We start from the raw sequence: 6,409 nt of genomic DNA on the forward strand, positions 1-6,409 counted from the left end.
CGATGTGGGCTCAGGCCATGATCTTATGGATCAGGCCACACACTGGGCTCTGTGTTAACGGTGCTGAGGGAGTCTCTCCCTCTCTCTCTCCCTCTCTCTGCCCCTCCCCTAATTGCATACTCTCTCTCAAAATAAATAAACTTAAAAAAAAGCATGCACATATTAAAAAACAAAGAGTTCTAATGATAAGGAGGAAACAGAAGAAATATTTGGTTAGTAACTAGTATTCTCTGGCACAATAAAATAGAAGACCATGGTGAGAATAATTAATGCTCTATAAGAAATGTTACCAATATATGATTGTTTCCATGTTGGACAGTATTACAAATGTTGGGAGACAAGTTTTCATTTCTTTTTTAATCAAGTGAACGATACATAAAAAGAGAGAACTACTTACTTGTCCTGTTTAGCTTATCCTAGTACTAGCATGTGTAGTAAATAATGCTCGTAAAAGGACTTGGCTTACGTTCTATCAAACTTCGTTTTTTGAAAGTTACATCTGATTGTTCTGGAAGATGACTGACTATAAGCACTGTGGTCTCCTTCTGCTACCTCCTCTTTGAAATTCCTGTTTGGGATCTGAAAATCCTCTGTCCTTCAGCTGTCTCCCCTGCTCCCTCACGTCCCTGAACGCATCAGTAACTGATGACCAGGAGAAAGAAAATGCCCAGTAGCAAACTCTGTAGAAGAATATTTGAAAGAGGAATTACAGTTTACCAACAGTGTGCTGTGTAATTTATGATCTTACGGACAGATAGGAATTGATCATGCCTATTTTGACAATTTAAAAATTCTTCAGTGGCTGCCTATAATAACTTAGTCAACAAAAAAATTACCTCATTCTTCAAACCCTTAAATCTATAACTAAAAATCAGGATAGACTTAAGAGGCCTCCTTAACTATGAAAGCATTTGAAATTACTTCACTGGTTGTACCAAAAGGGAAACAAAAATGGTCAGAAAAGTACCAACATGAGAATTTTAAAATATGGCATGTAGCAATTTCAAAGATACACTCACAAGCAAATTAGTCAAATAATTTCATTATGTAAGGGAATTTTTTTATTTTTTTAATATAATTTATTGTCAATTTTGCTTCCATACAATACCAAGAGCTCATCCTAAGGGCAATTTTTTAAAAAGAAAATGAACACAGTTATGCTTGACAGTGTTCTGGACTAGCCTATAGCAGAACAACAGTCCTACTAAGAACAACTAAAAAGCCAAATAAAATGCAAAACTATTCTTTTAAAGGTAAGGAGAGCTACTGCAGTAACAAGGACTAGAAGAGCCAAAATTCAGGAGGGAAAACTGCAGAGAGGTGAGTTCTTCAGTATTACCTATTGAACTTAAACACTGGCATATTCTACGTCTCAGTAATTTTACTGCCACATGTACAGCCAACCAATTCCAATGCACATATGTACCCAGAGATATGTGCCTGAATGTTCATAGCAGCACTGTTTGTAACAGGCAAAAACTGGAAATACTTAGCGCCACTAAAATATCTGAAGTATATTCACATAAGGGAATATTATAAAGCAATAAAGATAAATCACAATATAAATGGTAAATCTCACAAACATCACATTGAGGGAAAAGAAAAGCCTGACATAAGAGAACACACACAGTATGATTTTAATTATGAAGAAAATATCACAAGTCTGATCTATGACAATAGAAAAAGGAAAGTGACAACATTTCAGGAGACAGAGGGAGGGGTAGGTGAGAGGAGGCATGTCAGGGTACTTTTTGGATACTGGTGGAGTTTTACTTCTTATCTTCACTGGTGGTAACATGGGTGCATTTATTTTGTGATGATTCACCTTTCATAATTTTGCACCTTTTCATACATGTGTCATGCTTCAATAAAAACACAATGATAATAAAGTGGTATTTTAAAAGGAAAAAGAAATCTGAATTTAGAATTTTATATTTGGCTATGGTTTTAATCAGAGATTCATGTATAATAAAAATGTTTAGAGGTATACAAAGACCCACACTGAAAACTCTTTTGGAGGAAATCTTTTTGTTTTTGTTTTTGTGTTTTTTTGTTTTTGAGAGAGAGCGAGAGAGAGAGAGAAAGAGAGAGACAGGGTGTGAGCAGGCAAGGAGCAGAAAGAGAGGGAGACACAGAATCCAAGGCAGGCTCCAGGCTCCAAGCTGACAGCACAGAGACCGAGGGAGGGCTTAAACCCACAAACCACTGAGATCATGACCTGAGCCAAAGTCCGATGCTTAACCAACTGAGCCACCCAGGTACCCCTTGGAGAAAGTGTTCATGAAAGGAGAGAAACAGATCCTAGAGATACTGTTAAGCAATTCTGGGTGATATAATGTCTTGCTAAAGTTTATTACTCTACCATACCAAACAGGTGAAGAAGCAAATAAATAAAACTAAAAATGAATAAAACAAAGAGAAGATATACTCTTCAATTATATAGAGATCAATTATAATTGTAGGCACTATAAACATGAGGCTTTGGAGACTAAAACCACATGGAAGGGAGTAAAGGATATTTCTTGTTCAGGAGATGAAGAGATACTGATAATTTCAAGAAAGAACTATGAGTAATTAAATATGATCATACATGTTACAGACCCCCAACATAAAGGAAAAATAGCATATGTAAGCATTAAACCAAAATAACTATCCAAGAGAAATCAGAAAAGGAAAAAAGAGAGTTATGAAAGTACACGAAATGTAACATAAAATCATACAAAAAGTACTAATATTACACTATTAGAACAGATGTAAAAAGCTTAAACTCACCTATGAAAAGGCAGTCCCCACTAAAAGAATGAAATTAAGCTCCAAAAATATGCTGTCCATGTGACACAGAAAAAGTTTGAAAATAAAGCAATCTTGGCACCTCAAAATATAGGTGGTAGAAGCGTAAGTAATAAAGATAAATGTATATCTTATAAAAAAGAGATAAATAATAGATAAAAATAGATACAATTAGTAGAGATGAATGGAATATACATATCTATATTGGGTGTGTGTGTACAGATATACAAATGAATACACAGTGAAATTAGGATCATAAGGGTCCTCGAAGAGGAGAATATTTTCATAAACTATAGGTAGGAAAGGATAGTTTAGATAGTTCTAACAAGATGTACTAACAATAAAGGGAAAAGTTTGATAAACTGGACTTCATCAAAATGAGAATATTTTGCTTTTCAAAGAACACTATTAATGAAATTAAAAGGTAAGCCATACACTGGAAAAAATATTTGCACAAACTATATCTCATGAAGGACTTCTACACATAGTATGTAAAGAACTCCCACTATTCAGTAAAATAATAAATAAATAAATCTCAAAATGAGCAAGAAATTTGAAAAGACCCTTCCCAAAGGAAAATACATAAATTATCAGAAAGCCCTTGAAAAGGCACTCAGTGTCTGGAAACCACAAGTTAAAATCTCAGTGGTCATAATCTCCTTTTCCTCAAAACTCCATTCTTGCCTTAGTCTACTCTAGTATGGAATCCATCCCCACCGCCCACTGAATGCTCTTGGTAAAATAATCAGCATTTCCAAAGTGCTCTGACCATGCGTCTCTTTTCAGCAGAATTCAAGGAGTTGTTCACTCCTTCCAACATGAAACACATTCTTCTGTTAGCTTTTCTTTTTATACAGTCAGCCCAGACTGTCACTGAAGGGAAAAATCATGTAGCCAACTGCTTACTTGACCCTTCCACTTATGTATCTCCTAGACAGCCCCAAACTGAAATGGCCCAAGGCAGAAATTCTGATTCTCTCTTACTTATCCAATTTCCCTATCTCTGTTGATAAGCCAACTCTCAACCCAGTTGCTCAAGCAGTAAAGAATAATCCTTGATTGTTTCTTAAAAAAAAATCCTCACTCACGCCCACTTCATCAGCAAATTCTATAGGTTTTGCCCTCAAGAAAAGAAGGCTGACTAGTTTCCTCAGTTTTCACTGAAAGCTTCCCAGTTCTATCAGATATTTTTGCCTCTGCTATTAAAATATCTTCCCCACTGTCTTCTTGCTGCCCCTTTTGTTCTTCTAGAGTCCACTCTCAAAGCAGGTACTGGGAGTAATCATTAAAATCTGAATATTTCTTGTCACTCTTTTCCTTAGACCTCCTTTGTGCCTTTTACCAATGACGGCACTGGCTCCTGGCATAGAGTCCAAGCTCCCTAATATGACCTCTAAGTGACAAAGCAATTCAGTTCCCAAACAGTTCTCTTCTTCAACTTCCATTCTAGCTCTTATCTTCTCACCTTCACTTCATATGCTCTAGCTCTCCCAGTCTCTCTCTTTTTCTAACACAAAAATGCTGTTCTAAGCTTAGCAGATTACTTGTTTCCTCCTTCCCCTGGCATCGTCTAACCTCACCTGTTAATGCATGGCTAGTTCCTTCTGGCATTTTTCCTTTCAGCCTTCCCAACCAGCAGGTCTAGAGATTCTCACCTCTATCATAGATTCACATTTATTTTCTTCAGATTACTTACCTGAAATCAGTACTATTCATTTAATTGCTTTTTACTGTTTACCCCTCCACGTTCAAATGCATGAGAATGTCAAAATACGAATAAAGATTTTGCTGTCTTTATTCGCCAGTGTATTCCATGTCAAAAATATGTGTCCAGTAAGTGGTGAGTAAATTAGTACATGGAAATTACCTTAGAAACTAGTGTTCCAAATATACAGTTGCCATTATTTAGCCACTTCTCTGCAACCCAGCGTGAGCTAATATGTAAATGAGGAATAAGGATTGTAGAGCAAAAATATAAATTAAAACCTAACTAAATGAAATTAAAATAGCTCAGATTAAAGATAGGGACGATGGAACTGAAAAAAATGACATCTTAGTCTGTTTGGGAGAACTTGAAATGAGATGCAATTTGACCTTTAATGCCTTTTGTTCTATAGCTTGGGTATGCATTTTGTCTAATTAGTTGTATTAACAGGAAACCAAATTTTGGATGCTGATTCTAGAAATTTAAATGGAAGGGAGATAAATTAAGTTTGTGCAATCACTCAAGCTGCTGAAGAAAAGCTATTTATAAGCATATTATTTAGGCTTTCAAAGTTAGTAGACAACTAATCTCAGAACATGGTCTTGTTCCACAGATGAGCACCCAGAAAGGATTATATTGGGGGAAAAAACCCTCTTTTTTCTAAGTTTATTTTTATTTATTTTGAGAGAGAGACAGAGATCAAGCGGAGGAAAGTCAGAGAGAGGGAGAGACAGAATCCCAAGCAGGTTCCATGCTTTTAGCAGAGAGCCTGAAACAGGGCTTGGCACTCACAAACCCATAAGCCATAAGACTATCGATAGGGAAAAGATAGGATAAAATAGGCAGAGAGGGAAATATTAGGACCTGAGGTCGCTGGGTAGGGAAAAACACATATTTTGGAACAATGCTGGGAGTGTCTGACCATGTCAAACCCTCTCAGGTATAAGGTTCTTCTTAAGAATTTAACAGATACCACCTACTGCCCCTCAGGTTTCCCTCAGGAATTTGACACAAGACCTGACTAAAAACAGAGCATAAATTGTATGTATGACCCACAAGGAACAATATGGCCATAGACCACCCCTCATACAATGGAAATGAGCCCATCAGGAAAGTACAACCCAGACCCTAGAGTTATCCAGCCAATAAGGGTAAAACCTGAGAAGGAACATGAGGGCACAGAAGAGGGAGGCGACTAGAACCTTATAAAACAAAGGCCCTTCCTTGCCTATAGTCAGGGGTGGGGGGTGGTAGAGGGGGAGATTCACTTTTGAATATCCCTTCTCTTTAAGGAGAGCTTTCATATCGTTCTTCCTTTCTGATATTATACTCTAATAAACTTTTGCCTGCTGCTCATTTTGTGTCCCCGTCTTTGTTCCTGGAAGTGGTGAGAAAATGAACCTCAGATATTGAGGTACAAAATCCTGCAACATTATAACCTGAGGTGAAATCAAGAGTTGGATGCTTAATCCACTGAACCACCAAGATGCCCCGAAATACTCTTTTTAGCCACAAGGAATGAAAAAAATGTGTCTGTACTATGTAATATTTATTTGGAGGTCTAATATTTAACAAGGAAAGATACTCATTCAAGTGGGCTGAGTAACCATGGAATTATGAGTTACCCCCTATGTTTAAAGGGAACCAGAAGTAATTATTGATGTAATTACTGAGAAGATATTTTCTACTCATTGAAAATTCTGAATATCTCTTAATAAAAAATATTTAGTTGAGATAATGTCAGTTTGATATTTATAGGCAGGTCTTGAGAGTTATGAATACTTGGGAAAGAATGCTCACTATGATAATGGAAACATTGTAGTCTTCACTATTGTATCTAAAGCCTCATAGGAAAGAGCTATTTCTGTTTAGCTTTAATTATCTTGCCATCTCATCTTCTCAGGGCACATGTAC

This window comes from Hyaena hyaena, unplaced genomic scaffold (assembly GCF_003009895.1).
Source record: "Hyaena hyaena isolate Hyena2069 unplaced genomic scaffold, ASM300989v1 scaffold_1625, whole genome shotgun sequence".
Lineage (NCBI taxonomy): Eukaryota > Metazoa > Chordata > Mammalia > Carnivora > Hyaenidae > Hyaena > Hyaena hyaena.